Source organism: Scyliorhinus canicula, chromosome 13 (assembly GCF_902713615.1).
Source record: "Scyliorhinus canicula chromosome 13, sScyCan1.1, whole genome shotgun sequence".
Taxonomy (NCBI): Eukaryota; Metazoa; Chordata; class Chondrichthyes; order Carcharhiniformes; family Scyliorhinidae; genus Scyliorhinus; species Scyliorhinus canicula.
The window spans coordinates 19,492,194-19,514,645 of NC_052158.1; positions in this window are offsets into that span (position 1 = coordinate 19,492,194).

A 22,452-nucleotide genomic window follows, 5' to 3' on the forward strand; every position below is an offset into this window, starting at 1 on the left:
CTCCTTGCTTGGGAATTATTCCCCCAGGCCCGGTTCAACGCTGACAAGCTGTCTTTTAACCTAATTCCTCGGACACTCGCCCTCCAGTCTGCCAGGTCAGTACCCAATATATGGGTCGACCCTTTGCATGGGCAAGCTCAGGATAATGCCCACTGTTTCTACTCCCGCAGCAAGCTGAGTTCTTAAGTGAATTCTTCCTCACGGTACCTATAATGTTCTCCAGTTTGTACTTTGACCTGGACACTGCAATCTGTTCAGCTTCTGAGTGGGAAATCGTCAACTGTCCCCGCCGACAACATCTGTAAAAAAAACAGCATCCTGGCAGGGCTGGCTCAAGGTACCGGCAACTCGGGCAGTCGCCCGGGGCGCCATGTGCTAGGGGGCGCCATCAAGGAGTGCGTGACCGGCGTCAGAGACCCGGCGCCGCGCAAAAGACTCGGGTCCCGCGCATGCGCAGTTGGGCCGGTGCCAACCAGCGCATGCGCGGTGGCCGCCCTCCCCCAGGCCGCCCCGCACAAACATGGCGGATGGATCCAGGCTCGCCGGTGGAAGAAAGGAGGCCTGCCGACAGAGAGACCGGCCCGCCGATCGGTGGATCCCGATCATGTACCAGGTCACTCCGCCCCCCCCCCCCCCCCCCCCCCCCCCCCGGTGAACGGAGCCCCCCCCCGAAGGGCGCCGAAGTTCCGCTTGCCCGGGGCGCCAGCAACCCTAGTGCCGGCGCTGCATCCTGGAGAATAATGGTCTCCTTTTCGGGTTCCTGGGAAACACTAAGGGCCCTTGGAATATTAAAATCCTGATATGTTTCGTCTACCTCAGTTACGTTTACGTGCAGACTTGCAGCTTTTGTGCTATAATCATCGCTTGCAGCTCAATGTTCTCTGTGGTTCCCCGGATGCCAGCGGTTCTGCTTGGCAAGTCCTGGCAGGCAAGCAGGCTTTGGTGCTGTATTCCCAAATCAGGATGGTGTGTGGCATTTAGGGGAACTTCCAAATGGCGGTGTTCCCTTGTGTCTGCTGCCCTTGTCCTTTAATTCATTTATGGCGTGCTGACGTTGCTGGTTAGGCCAGCATTTATTGTCCATCACTAGTTGCCCTTGAGAAGGTGGTGCTGAGCTGTCTTCTTGAACCGCTGCAATCCCTGTGGTGTATGTACACCCACTGTGCTGTTAGGGGGCAGATGGTAGAGCTGGAAGGTGTTGTCTAAAGAGCCTAGGTGAGAGCATTGTGCTGATGGCACTCAGTGCTGCCACTGGCCGTAGATGGCGGAGAGAGAGTGAAAGTTTGTGAAAGGGCTTTTTATTATAACCTGCCTGAATACTATTGGCTGGGCACTATTGGGTAGTTTAATAACATTATCAAAATACGGAAAACAGTACAACAAGGACACCAAACGCATGGCACTCCAGAACATACTTACCACCCCACCCCCCCCTTCCCCCCACACACACACACACCCCCGGACCTACATCAGCGGAAAGGTGCACTAGCCCAACCCACCAGAATAGGCCACTCCAACAAGGAGCACGGGGCGGAGGAGAGAAAGAACAGCCCACCCCTCCCAAGAGGGGTATAATTCAGCCCGGAATAACCCCGGCACGTCATACCCAAACCGTGCAGAGCGTATCAAAAGACAAGGAACAACGCCGCCACCAGCCGCAGAGACCCACATCGGTGGAAGGGCGCTCCGAGCAGCGCAACTCACCGGAAAAGGGCTCGCTGATATGGGGGGGTAACGGAAGGAGAGGGAATACCCCCCACCCCCACCAGCATCGGTGGCGTGCACCAAAAGAAAACACAAAAATCTGGCAGAAACATAGCGAAGACACCAGCCCAGAGAGTAGACAAAAATGAGCAGCAATACAATAACAAGTATCTGAGCAAACATTAAACAACAATATAGAACATAGAACGATACAGCGCAGTACAGGCCCTTCGGCCCACGATGTTGCACCGACATGGGAAGTCAAAAACTAAAGGCCATCTAACCTACACTATGCCATTATCATCCATATGCTTATCCAATAAACTTTTAAATGCCCTCAATGTTGGCAAGTGCACTACTGTTGCAGGTAGGGCATTCCACGGCCTCACCACTCTGCGTAAAAAACCTACCTCTGACCTCTGTCCTATATCTATTACCCCTCAATTTAAGGTTATGTCCCCTCGTGCTAGTCACCTCCATCTGCGGGAGAAGGCTCTCACTGTCCACCCTATCTAACCCTCTGATCATTTTGTATGCCTCTATTAAGTCACCTCTTAGATCATAGAATTTAGATCATAGAATTTACAGTGCAGAAGGAGGTCATTCGACCCATCGAGTCTGCACCGGCCCCTGGAAAGAGCACCCCGCCTAAGTTCAACACATCCACCCTATCCCAATAACCCAGTAACCCCACCCAACACTAAGGGCAATCCTGGACACTAAGGGCAATTTATCATGGCCAATCCACCTAACCTGCACATCTTTGGACTGTGGGAGGAAACTGGAGCACCCGGAGGAAACCCATGCACACACGGGGAGGATGTGCAGACTCCGCACAGACAGTGACCCAAGCCGGAATCGAACCTGGGACCCTGGAGCTGTGAAGCCATTGTGCTATCCACAATGCTACCGTGCTGCCCCGTGCTCTTAACCTTCTTCTCTCTACAAAGACACCAGCCAGAAACATGGCCCTTCCAAACTGGAGCTAAAAACAGTCATTATTACACGGAAGCGTCCAACAGCCCTCAAGACGCGTTATTACGGCCTCCAAGGTGTCCAGTTGAGGGGAGCCACCTCCATCCTCCTTCTGTAGTCCCACTATCCGGTCACCTGCTCCAGCCAACCCCCGGCCCAGGTCACAAAAGTAGGAGCGATAGGAACAACACGTGGCTTCCAAAGATAGAAACTGTAAACGGTCAGCAGTCCAAATATCAGATGGTAAATCAGTCCTCCAAACCTCCAGCAATGTTTCAGTTGACTCGGGCCGCCACCCTTCCACACCGGCAGCAGAGCCCCTGACTTCCTCCCTCTCCTGCAACAAGGCATTCAGAAGAACCAGCCACCACCCTTCTCTCCTCCTTCGTCCCAAGAGCCAGCAGCAGTAGTCCATCAAACGAGCAGAAAGGGGGGCAGGCAGTTGTTAAACCAGCCTCAGGCTGGGCAGCACAGGTGGCGCAGTGGTTAGCATTGCTGCCTCAAGGGTGGCATGTGGCGCAGTGGATAGCACTGGGACTGCGGTGCTGAGGACTTGGGTTCGAACCACGACCCTGGGTCACTGTCCATGTGGAGTTTGCACATTCTCCCCATGTCTGTATGGGTTTCACACTCACAGCCCAAAGATGCGCAGGTTCGGTGGATTGGCCACGCTAAATTGCCCCTTAATTGGGAAAAAAATAAATAATTGGGTACTCTAAATTTATTTTTAAAAAGCATTGCTGCTTCACGGTGCCGAGGTCCCAGGTTCAATCCCGGTTCTGGGTCACTGTCTGTGTGGAGTTTGCACACTTTCCCCGTGTTTGCATGGGTTTCACCCCCATAACCCAACCCAAAGATGTGCGGGTTAGGTGGATTGGCCATGCTTAATTGCCCGTAGTGTCCTAAAAAGTAAAGTTAAGGGGGGGGTTGTTGGGTTATGGGTATAGGGTGGATACGTGGGTTTGAGTAGGGTGATCATTGCTCGGCACAACATCGAGGGCCGAAGGGCCTGTTCTGTGCTGTACTGTTCTATGTTCTATGTTCTATACACAGGCTGGGTGGATTGGACATGCTAAATTGATCCTTGATTGGAAAAAATGAATTGGGTACTCTAAATTTATTTTTAAAAAGCATTGCTGCTTCACGGTGCCGAGGTCCCAGGTTCAATCCCGGCTCTGGGTCACTGTCTGTGTGGAGTTTGCACATTTTCCCCGTGTTTGCGTGTGTTTCACCCCCACAACCTAAAGATACGCAGCTGGGTGGATTGGCCACGCTAAATTGATCCTTGATTGGAAAAAATGAATTGGGTACTCTAAATGTAACTGTTTGCAAATGCCTGTAGCAGTCTCTCAGCAATGAAATTGAGAGCCTCCGCAGCCCATGTGTTTTCTCTCCACAATTCCTCTTGGGAATGACCTCCCCCAATGAGGATTGGATTGGATTTGTTTATTGTCACATGTGCCAAGGTACAGTGAAAAGTATTTTTCTGCGAGCAGCTCAACAGATCATTAAGAAATCATTCTGAAAAGAAAAGGAAATAAAAGAAAATACATAATAGGGCAACACAAGGTACACGATGCAACTTGATAACACTAGCATCGGGTGAAGCATACCAGGGTGTAGTGTTAATGAGGTCAGTCCATAAGAGGGTCGTTTAGGAGTCTGGTAACAGCGGGGAAGAAGCTGTTTTTGAGTCTGTTTGTGCGTGTTCTCAGACTTTTGTTTCTCCTGCCCGATGGAAGAAGTTGGAAGAGTGAGTAAGCCGGGTGGGAGGGGTCTTTGATTATGCTGTCCACTTTCCCCAGGCAGCGGGAGGTGTAGGTGGACTCAATGGATGGGAGGCAGGTTCGTATGATAGACTGGGCTGTATTCACGACTCTCTGAAGTTTCTTGTGGTAAGAGCTACTGTGGTCATGCCGAATTTCCTTAGTTTCCTGAGGAAGTAAAGGCGCTGTTGTACTTTGTTGGTGGTAGCGTCAACGTGGGTGGACCAGGACAGATTTTTGGAGATGTGTACCCCTAGGAATTTGAAACTGCTAACCATCTCCACCTCGGCCCCGTTGATGCTGACAGGGGTGTGTACAGTACTTTGCTTCCTGAAGTCGATGACCAGCTCTTTAGTTTTGCTGGAATTAAGGGAGAGATTGTTGTCGCTGCACCATTCCACTAGGTTCTCTATCTCCCTCCTGTATTCTGACTCGTCGTTATTCGAGATCCGGCCCACTATGGTCGTATCGTCAGCAAACTTGTAGATGGAGTTGGAACCAAATTTTGCCACACAGTCGTGTGTGTACAGGGAGTAGAGTAGGGGGCTAAGTACGCAGCCTTGCGGGACCCCGGTATTGAGGACTATTGTGGAGGGGGTGCTGTTTATTCTTACTGATTGTGGTCTGTGGGTTATAAAGTCAAGGATCCAGTTGCAGTGAGGAGCCAAGTCCTAGGTTTTGGAGCTTTGATAGGAGCTCGGCTGGGATTATGGTGTTGAAGGCAGAGCTGTAGTCAATAAATAGGAGTCTGATGTAGGAGTCTTTGTTGTCGAGATGCTCTAAGGATACGTGTAGGGCAAGGGAGATGGTGTCTGCTGTTGACCGGTTGCGGCGGTATGCGAATTGCAGTGGATCAAGGCATTCTGGGAGTATGGAGGTGATGCGCTTCATGACCAACCTCTCGAAGCACTTCATTAAGACTGAAGTCAGGGCCACTGGACGGTAGTCATTGAGGCACGTTGCCTGGTACTTCTTTGGCACCGGTATGATGGTGGTCTTCTTGAAGCAGGTGGGGACCTCAGAGTGGTGTAGGGACAGGTTAAAGATGTCTGTGAACACATCTGCCAGTTGTGCTGCGCAGGCTCTTAAGTGCACGACCAGGGATCCCGTCCGGACACGTCACTTTCCGAGGGTTCACTTTCAGGCAAGCCGATCTGACTTCGGAAGCTGTGATGGTGGGTATAGGTGTGTTATGGGCTGCTTTCTTTGCTACGCAGTCGTCCACACATTTGCTGATGAAGTCTGTGACGGTGGTGGCATACTCATTTAAGTTGGTCACTGAGTTCTTAAATGTGGACCAGTCCACTGTCTCTAAGCAGTCACATAAGAGCTCTTCTGTTTCTTCGGACCAGCACTGCACGACCTTCTTAGCTGGATTCTCCCGCTTGAGTTTCTGCTTGTATGCCGGGAGAAGGAGCACCGTCTTATGGTCTGATTTCCCAAAGTGCGGTCGGGGGATGGAACGGTAGGCGCCCTTGATTTTTCTGTAGCAGTGGTCAAGATGTTGGCGCCCCTGGTGGGTCAGGAGATGTGCTGATGGAATTTTGGTGGTACACTCTTGAGATTGGCTTTGTTGAAGTCCCAGCCACGATGAACAAGGCCTCCGGGTGTTCTGTTTCGTAGTTGTTTATAACTGTGTACAGTTTGTCCAGTGCCGGGAGGGCGGAGAAACCATTAGCAGAGTCACCTACATAAATAGAGCTGGCCAGAGTGGTACCAGCCAGAGGAGTGAAGCAGTGGTGACGTAATGCTGCTGCTGTATATATGGAATTGTAAATAAAGTTATTTCTGTTTGACTCTACAAACTCGTGCTGGATTCTTTGTGGCCCTCACAAAAGGCTTTACATTCTTTTCCCCTTCTACTTCTGATTTTTCAAAATTTTAATTTGGCTCGTTGGAAGCTTTCACAAGTGATTCACTGCGTTGTCTATGAATCACCAACTACCTCTATTAACAATGCATTTGTTGGCAAGTGGTATTTCAGTTTATTAACAACTCAACAATACAGCAACATGCAGAAACAGCATCATGAAAAAAAAACGTAACGTCAAAAGTAGTTACAAGATGCAAAAACCATCAGCACACACACACACACACACAACCGCCCCCTGCCCCAATGGTAGCTCCATAATCGGCAGAAAGGTGCCCAACAAGCAGCACAGACCACCGGAAAAGGATCGATATAGTGCCCACTGTGCGATAGAGATAGAGAGAGAGGGAAAACCCATCCCCTCCCACGAAGGGGCCATAGTTCATTCCAAAACAACAGTTCATTTAAAGAGGCCACCCACCTACAAAGTCAGCATACGGCCACTTCTCTCTTCCCCCCCTGCCCCCCAATGATAGTCCCATGTGGGTGGAAAGAAGCCCAAATGAGTAGAGCAGACCACCGGGAAAGGATGGACCAATGCAGGACATGGCAGAAGAGAGAGGGGGTCTTTTACCAAACCGTACAGGGCATATCAAACGACAAGGAACAACGCCACCAGCTGCTGAGGCAGTGTCTCCCCCGCCCCACCAGCCGCAGAGACCCACATCGGTGGAAGGGCGCTCCGAACAGCCCAACTCACCGGAAAAGGTCTCGCTGACACGGGGTAATGGAAGGAGAGGGAATATTCCCACCCCCACCAGCATCGGTAGCAGTAGCACCACTACAATAACGAGCATATGAGCAATCATGAAACAACAATATGCAACAGTACAAAGACACCAGCCATTAACATGGTCTTCAAAACTTGAACCAGAAGCAAAGTCATTTATTTATTTTTTAAATGTAGAGTACCCAATTAATTTTTTTCCAATTCAGGGGCAATGTAGCATGGCCAATCCACCTACCCTGCACGTCTTTTGGGTTGTGGGGGCGAAACCCACGCAAATACGGGGAAAATGTGCAAACTCCACACAGACAGTGACCCAGAGCCAGGATCGAACCTGGGACCTCGGCGCCGTGAAGCCGCAGTGCTAACCCACTGCGCCACTGTGCTACCCTTGCAAACAGTCGTTATTACACGGCCAACAGCCCTCAAGGACACTTCACCATGGCCTCCAAGGTGTCCCGTTGAGGTTAGCCACCACCGTCCTCCTTCTGTAGTCCCACTATCCGGTCACCTGCTCCAGCCAGCCCCCAGTCCAGGCCACAAAGGTCAGAGCGATAGGAACAACACGTGGCTTCCAAACAGAAACTGTAAACAGTCAGCAGTCCAAACAAAAGCAGGATCAGATGGTAAATCAGTCCTCCAAACCTCCAGTATGTTGCAATTCATTCCGGCTGCCACCCGCCCTTGTCAGCAGCAGAACACATTGGATTGGATTGGATTGGATTTGTTTATTGTCACGTGTACCGAGGTACAGTGTTCTCAGACTTCTGAATCTCCTGCCCGATGGAAGAAGTTGGAAAAGTGAGTAAGCCGGGTGGGAGGGATCTTTGATTATGCTGCCTGCTTTCCCCCGGCAGCGGGAGGTGTAGATGGAATCAATGGATGGGAGGCAGGTTCGTGTGATGGACTGGGCGGTATTCACGGCTCTCTGAAGTTCCTTGCGGTCCTGGGCCGAGCAGTTGCCATACCAGGCTGTGATGCAGCCCGAGAGGATGCTCTCTATAGTGCATCTGTAAAAGTTGGTAAGGGTTAATGTGGACATGCCAAATTTCCTTAGTTTCCTGAGGAAGTAAAGGCGCTGTTGTGCTTTCTTGGTTATAGCGTCGACATGAGTGGACCAGGATAGATTTTTGGTGATGTGCACCCCTAGGAATTTGAAACTGCTCACCATCTCTACCTCGGCTCCGTTGATGCTGACAGGGGTGTGTACAGTACTATGCTTCCTGAAGTCGATGACCAGCTCTTTAGTTTTGCTGGCATTAAGGGAGAGATTGTTGTCGTTGCACCACTCCACTAAGTTCTCTATCTCCCTCCTGTATTCAGACTCGTCGTTGTTCGGGATCCGGCCCACTATGGTCGTATCGTCAGCAAACTTGTAGATGGAGTTGGAACCAAGTTTTGCCATGCAGTCGTGTATGTACAGGGAGTAGAGTAGGGGGCTAAGTACGCAGCCTTGCGGGGCACCGGTATTGAGGACTATTGTGGAGGTGGTGTTGGTGTTCATTCTTACTGACTGTGGTCTGTTGGTCAGAAAGTCAAGGATCCAGTTGCAGAGTGGAGAGCCAAGTCCTAGGTTTTGGAGCTTTGATATGAGCTTGGCTGGGATTATGGTGTTGAAGGCGGAGCTGGTCAATAAATAAGAGTCTGATGTAGGAGTCCTTGTTTTCGAGATGCTCTAGGGATGAGTGTAGGGCCAGGGAAATGTGACGTCCTCCTCTGCTGAACACGTGATTCAGTTGAACCAGCCACCACCCTTCCTGCCTCCAAGCAACAGCAGCAATAGAAAGGGAGGCAGGAAGTTCTTAAATCCAACCTCAGGCTGAACCCCAGGTCAGCCTTACCATCAGAATGTTCTTCCCCCTCTCTCTCTCTCTCAAGTTTGCAAATGCCTGTAGCAGTCTCTCAGCAATGGAATTGCGAGCCTCCACAGTCCATGGGTTCGATTCCCTGCCCCCCATGCCGGGTGGGAGAATAGCAGGAGGGCCTCCCGACATTTTTCACGCCCTCCTGCTATTCTCCCCCTCCCACGCCCGACCCACGCCACGAATCGCCGCTCGCCGTTTTTTACGGCGAGCGGCGATTCTCCGAGGCCGATGGGCCGAGCGGCCGGGCCTTCACGCCCGTTTGAACACGGCAGCAAACACACCTGCTCGCTGCCGTCGTGAAACAGGCACCAGATGCCCGTTTGGGCCATCTGGGGGCCTGATTGGCACGGCAGTACCACGTAACGGACGCACTCTTTTCCCTCCGCCGCCCCGCGAGATCAAGTCGCCACGTCTTGCTGAGGGGAAAGACGCCAACTGCGCATGCGCGGGGTTGGCATTGTCCAACCTGCGCATGCGCGGCTGACGTCATCGGCCGTGTCAGCCGGCGTGACGCTTAGCGTGTGGCCTTGACAACCATCATCAAGGCCGCGCTGCCGTGACGCACGGGCCGCGCTCCTAGTCCCGCCCGGGTGGAGAATCGGCCCCGGAAGTGGGCGTGAAGGCTGCCGTGGGTCGCGACCTGTCCCACGGCAGCCTTTACGATTCTCCGCATTTGCAGAGAATCTCGCCCCATGTATTTTCTCTCCACAATTCTTCGTGAGTATGAGCTCCCCCAATGAGGAGGGTGGGGAAGTCATTAGCAGTTTCACCTGCATAAATAGAGCTGGCCAGAGTGGTACCAGCTAGAGGAGTGAAGCAGTGGTAAAGTACTGCTGCTGCTGCATATGGAATTGTAAATAAAGTTATTTATTTTGACTCTACAAACATAGAACATAGAACAGTACAGCACAGAACAGGCCCTTAGGCCCTCAATGTTGTGCCGAGCCATGATCACCCTACTCAAACCCACGTATACACCCTATACCCGTAACCCAACAATCCCCCCCCTTAACCTTACTTTTATTAGGACACTACAGGCAATTTAGCATGGCCAATCCACCTAATCCGCACATCTTTGGACTGTGGGAGGAAACCGGAGCACCCGGAGGAAACCCACGCACACAGCGGGAGGACGTGCAGACTCCACACAGACAGTGACCCAGCCGGGAATCGAACCTGGGACCCTGGCGCTGTGAAACATTTATGCTAACCACCATGCTACCCAGCAACGCGTGCTGGATTCTTTGTGGCCCACACAAAAGGCTTTACATTCTTTTCCCCTTCTACTTCTGATTTTTCAAAATTTTTATTTGGCTCGTTGTCAAGTAGATTCAGTGCCAGACCTGAGCCTAATTGTAAAGGAAGCTTTCACAAACGATTAACAGCCTTGTCGATGAATGTATTTGTTCGTGTGTGCGTGTATGTTGATATTTAACGCTTGGAGTGAGTCATTTAAAATAACCCAGCAGCAAAGTTTTTTTAACCTTAGGTTAGTTTACTTCACACTATTAATTTGGAAGTTACACAAGGAAAGATAACTTTACAAACAGACACAAAAAGTGGAATTTCAGAGTGCCACAGCAGGTAGGAAAAGTTCAGGGCGCCATTTGCACAAATGCTCGATCAATGACTCCAGAAGCTTGGATGACAATTGAAGGCTTTATTGGACTAGATGTTTCCCCCAGCAGCGCAGGTACAGAATGAAATGAAATGAAATGAAAATCGCTTATTGTCACGAGTAGGCTTCAATGAAGTTACTGTGAAAAGCCCCTAGTCGCCACATTCCGGCGCCTGTCCGGGGAGGCTGGTACGGGAATCGAACCGTGCTGCTGGCCTGCTTGGTCTGCTTTAAAAGCCAGCGATTTAGCTTGGTGAGCTAAACCAGCCCCTGAATGCAGCAGCTGGGGAGACACAGGCTCTTATACTCCGCCTTACTGGGCGTAACCAGCAGGTAGGCTTCACCAATGATATTGCTGTCTCAAGTACCTCCCACACCAATGGTCTTACAGCATCAACCTGGGTACCGTAATACCCCTAATACCGACTACCACATTCACCCCCTGTTAAAAAATAGAGTCCGGCGGGGGGTGGTGGTCTCGCGTTAAACAGTGGTAGGGGTTGAGGTTATGGTGGTACCTGGTATACATTAGTACAGTGTTTTGCCTCATTACATGTCACAACTATTTACAGTATTTATTTACATGTCAAAATGAAGCAATTAGTCGATCGGGGGCCCTGGTCGTCCTCTGCGATCGTCGCAGTTTCAGCGGTGATGCAGGCGCCGGCTCGGGCATCCGTGGCTCCGGGAGCGTGACTTCGGCTTCTTTGGTAGCTTCATCACCCCGAGATGGGACCAGTGGGAGAACCGATCCAACTGGGAAGGGGGCGGCTGTGGGGTGCGCCGGTGGGAGGGAGGGTAGGGTTGGTGGTGGGTACTCAGCGGGCACCAGGTCCCGTAGGGAGACCATATCCTGTCAGCCGCCGGGGTACGCCACGTAGACGTACTGAGGGTTAGCGTGAAGGAGGTGCACCCTCTCGACCAATGGGTCCAACTTGTGCGCCCGCACGTGTTTGCGGAGCAGGATGGGTCCAGGGGCTGCCAGCCAGGTTGGGAGCGAGGTCTCGGAGGTGGACTTCCAAGGGAAGACAAGGAGACATTCGTGAGGTGTCTGGTTGGTCGTGGTACACAGCAGTGATCGGATGGAGTGGAGAGCATCCGGAAGGACCTCCTGCCAGCAGGAGACTGGGAGATTCCTGGACCGTAGGGCCAGTAGGACGGTCTTAGAACATAGAACATGGAACATTACAGCGCAGTACGGGCCCTTCGGCCCTCGATGTTGCGCCGACCTGTGAAACCATCTGAAGCCTATCTGACCTACACTATTCCATTTTCATCCATGTGTTTATCCAGTGACCACTTAAATGCCCTTAAAGTTGGCGAGTCTACTACTGTTGCAGGCAGGGTGTTCCATACCCCTACTACTCTCTGAGTAAAGAAACTGCCTCTGACATCTGTCCTATATCTACCACCCCTCAATTTAAAGCTATGTCCCCTCATGTTGGTCATCACCATCCGAGGAAAAAGACTCTCACTGTCCATCCTATCTAACCCTCTGACTATCTCATATGTCTCTATTAAGTCACCTCTCAGACTTCTCCTCTCTAACGAAAACAACCTCAAGTCCCTGAGCCTTTCCTCGTAAGACCTTCCCTCCATACCAGGCAACATCCTAGTAAATCTCCTCTGAACCCTGTCCAAAGCTTCCACATCCTTCCTATAATGTGGTGACCAGAACTGCATGCAGTACTCCAGGAGCGGCCGCACCAGAGTTATGTACAGCTGCAGCATGACCTTGTGGCTCCGAAACTCAATCCCCCTACTGATAAAGGCTAGCACACCATATGCCTTCTTAACAGCCCCATTAACCTGGGTGGCAACTTTCAGGGATTTATGTACCTGGATGCCGAGATCTCTCTGTTCATCTACACTACCAAGAATCTTGCCATTAGCCCAGTACTCTGCATTCCTGTTACTCCTTCCAAAGTGTACCACCTCACACTTTTCCGCATTAAACTCCATCTGCCACCTCTCAGCCCAGCTCTGCAGCTTATCTATGTCCCTCTGTATCCTATAACTTCCTTCAGCACTATCCACAACTCCACCGACGTTCGTGTCATCTGCAAATTTACTAACCCATCCTTCTACACCCTCTTCCAGGTCATTTATAAAAATGACAAACAGCAGTGGCCCCAAAACAGATCCTTGCGGTACACCACTAGTAACTGAACTCCAGGATGAACATTTGCCATCAACCACCACCCTCTGTCTTCTTTGAGCTAGCCAATTACTGATCCAAACCGCTAAATCACCTTCAATCCCATACTTCCTTACTTTCTGCAATAGCCTACCGTGGGGAACCTTATCAAACGCCTTACTGAAATCCATATACACCACATCAACTGCTTTACCCTCATCCACCTGTTTGGTCACCTTCTCAAAAAACTCAATAAGGTTTGTGAGGCATAACCTACCCTTCACAAAACCGTGTTGACTATCGCTAATCAACTTGTTCTTTTCAAGATGATTATAAACCCTATCTCTTATAACCTTTTCCAACATTTTACCCACAACCGAAGTGAGGCTCACAGGTCTATAATTACCAGGGTTGTCTCTACTCCCCTTCTTGAACAAGGGGACAACATTTGCTATCCTCCAGTCTTCCGGCACTATTCCTGTCGACAAAGATGACATAAAGATCAAGGACAAAGGCTCTGCAATCTCCTCCCTGGCTTCCCAGAGAATCCTAGGATAAATCCCATCTGGCCCAGGGGACTTACCTATTTTGAAATTTTCCAAAATTGGTAACGCCTCCTCCTTTTGAACCTCAACTCCATCTAGCCTCGTCGACTGAACCTAAGTATTCTCCTCGACAACATTGTCTTTCTCCAGTGTAAACACTGATGAAAAATATCCATTTAACGCTTCCCCTATCTCCTCTGATTCCACACACAACTTTCCACTACTATCCTTGATTGGCCCTAATTTTACTCTAGTCATTCTTTTGTTCCTGATATACCTATAGAAAGCCTTACAGTATTTATTTACATGCCAACAACTTTTCGTGTCCTCTCCTCGCTCTTCTTAACTCTCCCTTTAGGTCCTTACAAGGCTAACTTGTAACTCTCAAGTGCCCTAACTGAGCCTTCATGTCTCATCCTAACATAAGCCTTCTTCTTCCTCTTGACAAGTGCTTCAACTTCCTTAGTAAACCACAGTTCCCTTTCTCGATAACTTCCTCCCTGCCTGACAGGTACATACTTATCAAGGACACGCAGTAGCCGTTCCTTGAAAAAGCTCCACATTTCGATTGTACCCATCCCCTGCAGTTTCCTTACCCATCCTATACATCCTAAATCTTGCCGAATAGCATCATAATTGCCTTTCCCCCAGCTATAATTCTTGCCTTGCGATATATACCTATCCCTGCCCATTGCTAAAGTAAACATAACCGAGTTGTGATCACTATCACCAAAGTGTTCACCTACATCTAAATCTAACACCTGGCCGGGTTCATTACCCAGTACCAAATCCAATGTGGCCTCGCCCCTTGTTGGCCTGTCTACATACTGTGTCAGAAAACCCTCCTGCACACACTGCACAAAAACTGACCCATCTATAGTACTCGAACTATAGTATTTCCAGTCAATATTTGGAAAGTTAAAGTCCCCCATAACTACTACCCTGTTACTCTTGCTCCTGTCGAGAATCATCTTTGCAATCCTTTCCTCTACATCTCTGGAACTATTCGGAGGTCTATAGACAACTCCCAACAGGGTGACCTCTCCTCTCCTGTTCCTAACCTTGGCCCATACTACCTCAGTAGACGAGTCCTCAAACGTCCTTTCTACCGCCGTAATACTTTCCTTGATTAACAATGCCACACCCCCCCTCTTTTACCATCTTCTCTGTTCTTACAGAAACATCTAAATCCTGGAACCTGCAACAACCATTCCTGTCCCTGCTCTACCCATGTCTCCGAAATAGCCACAACATCGAGATCCCAGGTACCAACCCATGCTGCAAGCTCACCCACCTTATTCCGGATGCTCCTGGCGTTGAAGTAGACACACTTCAAACCAGCGTCTTGCTTGCCGGTGCCCTCTTTCGAACTTTTAACCCTATCCCTGACATCACTACTCTCAACATCCTGTACACTAGGACTACAATTTAGGTTCCCATCCCCCTGCTGAATTAGTTTAAACCCCCCCGAAGAGCACTAGCAAATCTCCCCCCCAGGATATTGGTACCTCTCTGGTTCAGGTGAAGACCATCCTGTTTGTAAAGGTCCCACCTACCCCAGAATGAGCCCCAATTATCCAAGAAACCAAAACACTCCCTCCTGCACCATCCCTGTAGCCACGTGTTCAACTCCTCTCTCTCCTTATTTCTCACTTCGCTAGCACGTGGCACGGGTAACAACCCAGAGATAACAACTCTGTTTGTTCTAGCTCTCAGCTTCCACCCTAGTCCCTGAATTTCTGTCTCAAATCCCCATCCCTCTTCCTACCTATGTCATTGGTACCTATGTGGACCATGACTTGGGGCTGCTCCCCTTCCCCCTTAAGGATCCCAAAAACACAATCAGAGACATCACGAACCCTGGCACCTGGGAGGCAACACACCAACCGTGAGTCTCTTTCGTTCCCACAGAACCTCCTGTCTGTTCCTCTAACTATGGAGTCTCCAATGACAAGTGCTCTGTTCCTCTTCTCCCTTCCCTTCTGAGAATCAGGGACAGACTCTGTGCCAGAGACCTGTGCCCCATTGCTTACCCCTGGTAAGTCGTCCCCCGCAACAGTATCCAAAACGGTATACTTGTTATAGAGGGGAACGACTACAGGGATCCCTGCACTGCCTGCCGGTTCCCTCTCCCTCCCCTGACGGTAACCCATCTACCTTCTTCTTTTACCTGAGGTGTGACTACCTCCATATAACTCCTCTCAATAACCACCTCTGCCTCCCGAATGATCCGAAGTTCACCCAGCTCCAGCTCCAGGTCCCTAACGCGGTTCTCGAGGAGCTAGAGTTGGGTGCACTTCCCGCAGATGTAGTCAGCAGGGACACTAGAGGTGACCCTTTCCTCCCACATTTTGCAGGAGGAACATTCAACTACCCTAGCCTCCATTCCCACTGAACTAACTTCCCAACTACTGAAAACTTTTTTAAAAAACTTATTAGTTTAGCAATCCGACGGACAGAACTTTTTTTTTGGTTAGAGGAGGAGGATGGGTGGGAGACACTACGTAAGTAGTGTTTCGGGTAAAGCTGTCACTCAAGAACAGCCCCTTCACAAACCACCTTCAACTTACGCTGACCGCACTGCACGTATGCAAATCTCCCCGGAACAGCCAATCAGAAGCTCTGCTCTGCTGCCCCCTGCTGGACTTCCAGACCGTTCCGTTCTCCCTCTGTACCTGTGCGTTTCCCTGGGGGATGTAACTGGTCGTCCTGCTCGAGGCAATGCCCTTGCTGAGCAAGAATTGATGCAGTTCGTCGCTCATAAAGGAGGACCCCTTATCACTGTGTATGTAGGCAGAGAAACCGAACAGGGTAAAGATACTTTTATGACGGTGGCTGCTGTCATGTCGGGGCAGGGGATGGTGAATGGGAACCGGGAGTACTCGTCAATCACGTTCAGGAAGTAAGTGTTGCGGTCGGTGGCGGGGAGGGGCCCTTTGAAGTCCATTCTGAGGAGTTCAAACGGACGGGAAGCCTTTATCAGGTGCACTTTCTCTGGCCTGTAGAAGAGCGGCTTGCACTCCATGCAGATGTGGCAGTTCCTGGTGGCGGTCCTGACCTTCTTGATGGAGTAGGGAAGGTTGCGGGTCTTAATGAAATGGAAGAATCGAGTGACCCCCCGGGTGGCAAACGTCCTCGTGGAGGGCCCGGAGTCGGTCCACTTGTGCATTGGCACATGTGCCGTGGGACAGGGCATCAGGAGGCTCGTTTAGCTTCCCAGGACGATACAAGATCTCATAGTTGTAGGTGGAGAGGTCGATCCTCCACCATAAGATCTTATCGTTCTTTATCTTGCCCCGCTGTGCATTATCGAACATGAAGGCGACCGACCGTTGGTCAATGAGGAGAGTGAATCTCCTTCCGGCCAGGTAATGCCTCCAGTGCCGCACAACTTCTACTATCAACTGAGGAATGGTGGATTTCTGAAGCGTGGAGGGTGCGCGAGAAGAAGGCCACGGGTCTGCCGCTTGGTTGAGGGTGGCCGCCAGAGCTACGTTGCTTTCGATTTGGAAGGGAAGGGATCATCGATTGCGTGCATCGTGGCCTTTGCAATGTCTGCTTTGACGGGGCCTCTGCCGACAGGGGAAAAACCATGAATTGAATTAGTTGGCGGGCCTTGTCCGCATAGTTGGGGACCCACTGGGCATAATATGAAAAAAATCCCAGGCAGCGTTTCAGGCCGCGAGGGTACTCGTCGAGCTGCGTATACCTGTTGATGGTCTGACTATAATCGATGACCATCCTATGCTTCTCCCCGGTCTTTACAACCACTACTTGAGCTCTCCAGGGGCTGTTTCTAGCCTCAATAATACCTTCCTTCAGTAACCGCTGGACTTCCGACCTAATGAAAGTCCGGTCCTGGGCACTGTACCGTCTGCTCCTGGTGGCGACGGGTTTGCAATCCGGGGTGAGGTTCACAAAAAGGGAAGGCGGATCGACCTTGAGGGTTGCGTGGCTGCAGACAGTGAGGGGGGTATGGGGCCTCCGAATTTAAAAGTTAAACTCTGGATGTTACATAAGAACATAAGAATTAGGAGCAGGAGTAGGCCATCTGGCCCCTCGAGCCTGCTCCGCCATTCAATTAGATCATGGCTGATCTTTTGTGGACTCAGCTCCACTTTCCGGCCCGAACACCATAACCCTTAATCCCTTCCCTTAATCCCTTTATTCTTCAAAAAACTATGAAGGAGCCTCTACAACTTCACTGGGCAAGGAATTCCATAGATTCACAACCTTTGGGTGAAGAAGTTCCTCCTAAACTCAGTCCTAAATCTACTTCCCCTTATTTTGAGGCTATGGCCCCTAGTTCTGCTTTCACCCGCCAATGGAAACAACCTGCCCACATCTATCCTATCTATTCCATTCATAATTGTATATGTTTCTATAAGATCCCCCCGCGTCCTTCTAAGTTCTAACGAGTACAGCCCCAGTCCACTCAACCTCTCCTCGTAATCCAACCCCTTCAGCTCTGGGATTAACCTAGTGAATCTCCTCTGCACACCCTCCAGTGCCAGTACGTCCTTTCTCAAGTAAGGAGACCAAAACTGAACACAGTACTCCAGGTGTGGCCTCATTAACACCTTATACAATTGCAGCATAACCTCCCTAGTCTTAAACTCCATCCCTCTAGCAATGAAGGACAAAATTCCATTTGCCTTCTTAATCACCTGTTGCACCTGTAAACCAACTTTTTGAGACTCATGCACTAGCACCCCCAGGTCTCTCTGCACAGTGGCATGCTTTAATATTTTATCGTTTAAATAATAATCCCATTTGCTGTGATTCCTACCAAAATGGATAACCTCACATTTGTCAACATTGTATTCCATCTGCCAGACCCTAGCCCATTCACTTAACCTATCCAAATCCCTCTGCAGACTTCCAGTATGCTCTGCACTTTTCGCTTTACCACTCATCTTAGTGTCGTCTGCAAACTTGGACTCATTGCCCTTGGTCCCCAACTTTGGAAATCTAACCCTTGGAGCGCGGCAGCGCAGAGATGAGGGAGGACGTAGAGGCAGAAATGTTTTAATTCCCTTCCCTGGACCGTGAGGTTCGCTACGCAGAACCCTTTGATCTCTACAGTGAGACCCGGAGGCCAGGGAGATCTTTTGATTAACTGGGTGGATGGGAAGAGAACAGCGCCTTACCGTGTTGGGGTGTATGAAGCTCTCTGTGCTCCCGGAGTCGATCAGGCAGGATGTTTTGTGCCCATTGATGAGCACGGTCATCGTTGCGGTCGAGAGCGCTCGGGGCCGAGACAGGTCCAGGGTCACCGAGGCAAGTTGTGGTAAAAGTTGGAGGTTTTCCTCGGGCGGTGTGTGGTCATCCGAATCGGGGTCCTGAGACTCCAGCCAAGATGGCGGCGCCCACTGGTCACACATGGCTGGGAGGGGGGGGGGTGCAAGATGGCGGCGCCCATCCGTCGCACATGGTCCCTGGGGAACAAGGTGGCGGCGCCCGGGGACCGCACGTGGCTCTGGAACAGGAAGATGGCGGCGCCTGCTGGCCGCATGTGGCAAGAGTTGGGATGGTGGATTTGGGAGGACAGCATACCTGCAACGAATTCGTCCCGGATCAAAAGTTCTGTGTGGTCGCTGGCTGAAACTTGTGGCCAGTCGCAGTTCCTACCTAACACCAGGAGCGCACAGCAGAATTCCTCCAGCGATTCTCCGGGGATTTGTCGCCTTGTCACGAGCAGATGTCGGGCGTAGACCTGGTTTACTGGGCGAATGTAGTGTCCTTTCAACAGGGCCATCGCGGCCTCAAAATCGTCCGCATCCTCGATGAGGGTGTAGATCTCCGGGCTCACCTTCGAGTGGAGAACTTGCATCTTCTGGTCCTCCGTGGGTGTAGTTGTGGCCATCCTGAGGTACCCACTGAAGCACGGCAGCCAGTGTTTGAAGGTTGCCGCTGAGTTTGCCGTTGGGGGCTGAGTTGCAGAAACTCCGGCTTGATTCGGAGCTCCATTCTTTAAAATCTAGTCCAATAAATTGATGCTCGATCAATGACTCCAGAAGCGAGATTGGATGACAATTGAAGGCTTTATTGGACTAGATGTTTCCCCCAGCAGCGCAGGTACAGAATGCAGCAGCTAGGGAGACACAGACTCTTATACTCCGCCTTACTGGGCGGAACCAGCAGGCAGGCTTCACCAATGATCTTGCTGTCTCAGGTACCTCCCACGCCAATGGTCTGACAGCATCAACCTGGGTACCGTAATACCCCTAATAACGACTACCACACTGCCCCAGTGCACAAAGTTCACCAGGGATCCCAACCATCCCAATTCACCGTCCTTCCCCTCTCCCCAATCCCACACCAAACATCATGGCTCGGCACAACATTGAGGGCCGAAGGGCCTGTTCTATGCTGTACTGTTCTATGTTCTATGTTCTATGTTCTATCACTGCCCGGACACTGTCCCCAAAACTGCTTGTGTAGTGCCAGGGGGTACTGCCCAGGCATGACCATCCCCCTGAGCGATGCACTGACCTGATCTCCTCTGGGAGGTCAGCCCGCCAGATGGACAGTGTGGGAGACCCACCGGGTGTGGGAGACCAGTCGGTCAGCTCTCATATCGAAGTGAATGGAAGGAGGGGATGATCCAGGCGTTGTAGCCTGATAATGATATGTAAATGTGACATAACGATGTTCCCAACGTTGAACGTCAGGATTCCCATTATGCCACTGGCAGGGGCAGGGGGGAGAACATGCTTTACGTTGTTGTGATTGCCCATGAGGATTCCACTCCCATCGCTAAACCTGCCTGAAAGGAACTGGAGTGGAAAATCGCCCTCGAAGATCAGTTGCAGATGGGATAAAATATTGCTGATGAAAATGGAATCAGTTCAATCTTTATTTTGTTGATGTTGGCATGAGGCACGATTCTCCAGCAATATTTCAAAGTCTATTAGCGATAGGGAACTGCCGCGAGCTCTCTGGCGCTCGGCCCAGCAACGCCGGCAACGCAATACAACGTTAACTGGTCCACTTCACGTGGCCCCACGGGCTGCACGTCGCACATGAAGCTGATTGGCTGGGACCGCGCTCACTAGCGCCCTCCCCGGGAAAACAGGGCATCTGTGACCTGTCGGATGCACCTGTGGGCTGTGGCTTGCCAGACGCACAGGTCCCCACTCGAGCCCTGGAATGATCTCGAGTTCATTGCTCCGGTGACTTTGACGGCCACCGAGAGCGGTTGTCCTCTTGCTCCACGTGGTGCCAAGTCTGCGAGGCATGGCACAGGTGCCGCACCATCTCCTTGTTGAGACAGAGCACCTGCAGCATGCGCTGTCAGTCATCTGTTCGAACGACCAGCAACCCCTGTACACCCTGGGCCATCGTGGGCCTCACCCTCTGAGTCTCACCCTGGCCTAAAAGGTGGCCGGGTCCTCAGGGCGTGGGGTGAGGTCCGGCACATGGGCCACTGCCTGGAGCCTCTGCAGAGGCTGCTATTGTCGCCGTCTCTGGCGTCTGGCCACCCGGCCTACCAGCAGCACCACGAGGGCCTGTTCTGCGGTGTCCAAAATACCATCAATGTCTGTAAAGAATTGGGAGAGGGTGTCAGACAGACACACAGCGGTAGCTTGCACCCCAGAACCCTCTATTCCCCCGTTGATTTGCCCCTCCCCCAACACCCGGAATGCCCTGTCCATGCACTCCCAGCCACAGCAGGCCCCCCTCAATGGACCCCAGACCCTGCACCCCTGACACTTGCACATACCGTTACCTGGACCGGGTGCTTGTACCCTCCCTGGTCCACTCACCCACCCTCTGGCTGTAAACATAATAATAATTTTAATTAGTGTCACAAGCAGGCTCACATTAACACTGCGATGAAGTTACTGTGAAAGGTTCCTAGTCGCCATATTCTGGTGCCCGTTCAGGTACATGGAGGGAGAAGTCAGACTGTCCAAATCATCTAACAAGCACATCTTTCGGGACTTGTGGGAGGAAACCGGAACACCCGGAGGAAACCCATGCAGAGAGGGGCTGGTTTAGCTCACTGAGCTAAATCGCTGGCTTTTAAAGCAGACCAAGCAGGCCAGCAGCACGGTTCAATTCCCGTACCAGCCTCCCCGGACAGGCGCCGGAATGTGGCAGCTAGGGGCTTTTCACAGTAACTTCACTGAAGCCTACTCGTGACAATAAGCGATTTTCATTTCATTTCGTTTCAGGCACGGGGAGGATTTGCAGACTCCGCACAGACAGTGATCCAAGCCGGAAATCGAATCCGGGTCCCTGGCGTTGTGAAGCAACAGAGCTAACCACTGTGCTACCGGGCTGCCCATACTAGTACTAAGTACCAAGCGACACCAGCGTGACCACTTCCTGGGGAGGCCACTGAATCACGGGAGGGTGTAGGATATGGGGTGGCTCCTGTTAATTATATAGAAATAGGGCTTAAGTGGTGAATATTGGCTTCTCGCCTCACTACGGCGAGATCCTGATTTCGCCAACAGGGGTGGGCCAGTGGCATCGCAAACTGTTTGCCGCCCAGCATGGTTCTCATTTGTGGCCTCTCCCGCTATCCACTACCTTCGTCATGCTCTTACTCAAGCACAACGAGGCCAGAGAATCGGGCCCCTGATTGTTTGTGAAGTCCAGATGCTGCGTTATCTGAATTGGTGGACTGTCTGTGACAGCTTCCACAGTCGACTTTCCAGATTTGCTTTCCCTGGTGGAAAAGAAGCCGGTCTGGCCTTTGAGCTTAGTTCCCCCACTGCAGAAAGAAAATCTCCATGTGGGCTTGACCAGGGAGAAACTCCCCAAGGCCCAATAATATGGCTCAGTTTGGGTGAATACAGGTCCAGATCTCACTCAAAGGCTCGATCCAAAAGCCACGCTGTGCCGGACAACCTGCTCGCCGCAGTGTAGCCTGGCCGTTGGGAAGCTTGGAGACGCTGCTCCCAGGATCTACCAATCTCGTAATGCCTCGCGAAATTCAACGCGATCTCGCAAGACGTTGCGATGTGAATCCCGCCAATGGGCGGGATCACTATTTGGCAGATTTGCACATCAGAGCGAGGCAGTGTAAGCCTCAATGTAATGTGCAGGTTCTCGAGGTACCTGAAGCTTTGGGATTGGTCTCAGGGACCTCGGGCGAGGGTTGGTCCCCACAGACGGGGACCAGACAAAACGTCACCTGGGGGGGTCACCCAAGGCGTTTGGAGGCCTCCAGCTGTCTGCTCTTTGGGTAGGGTGGTGCCCTGGTACTGCGGGTGCCAGCTGGGTACCCTGGC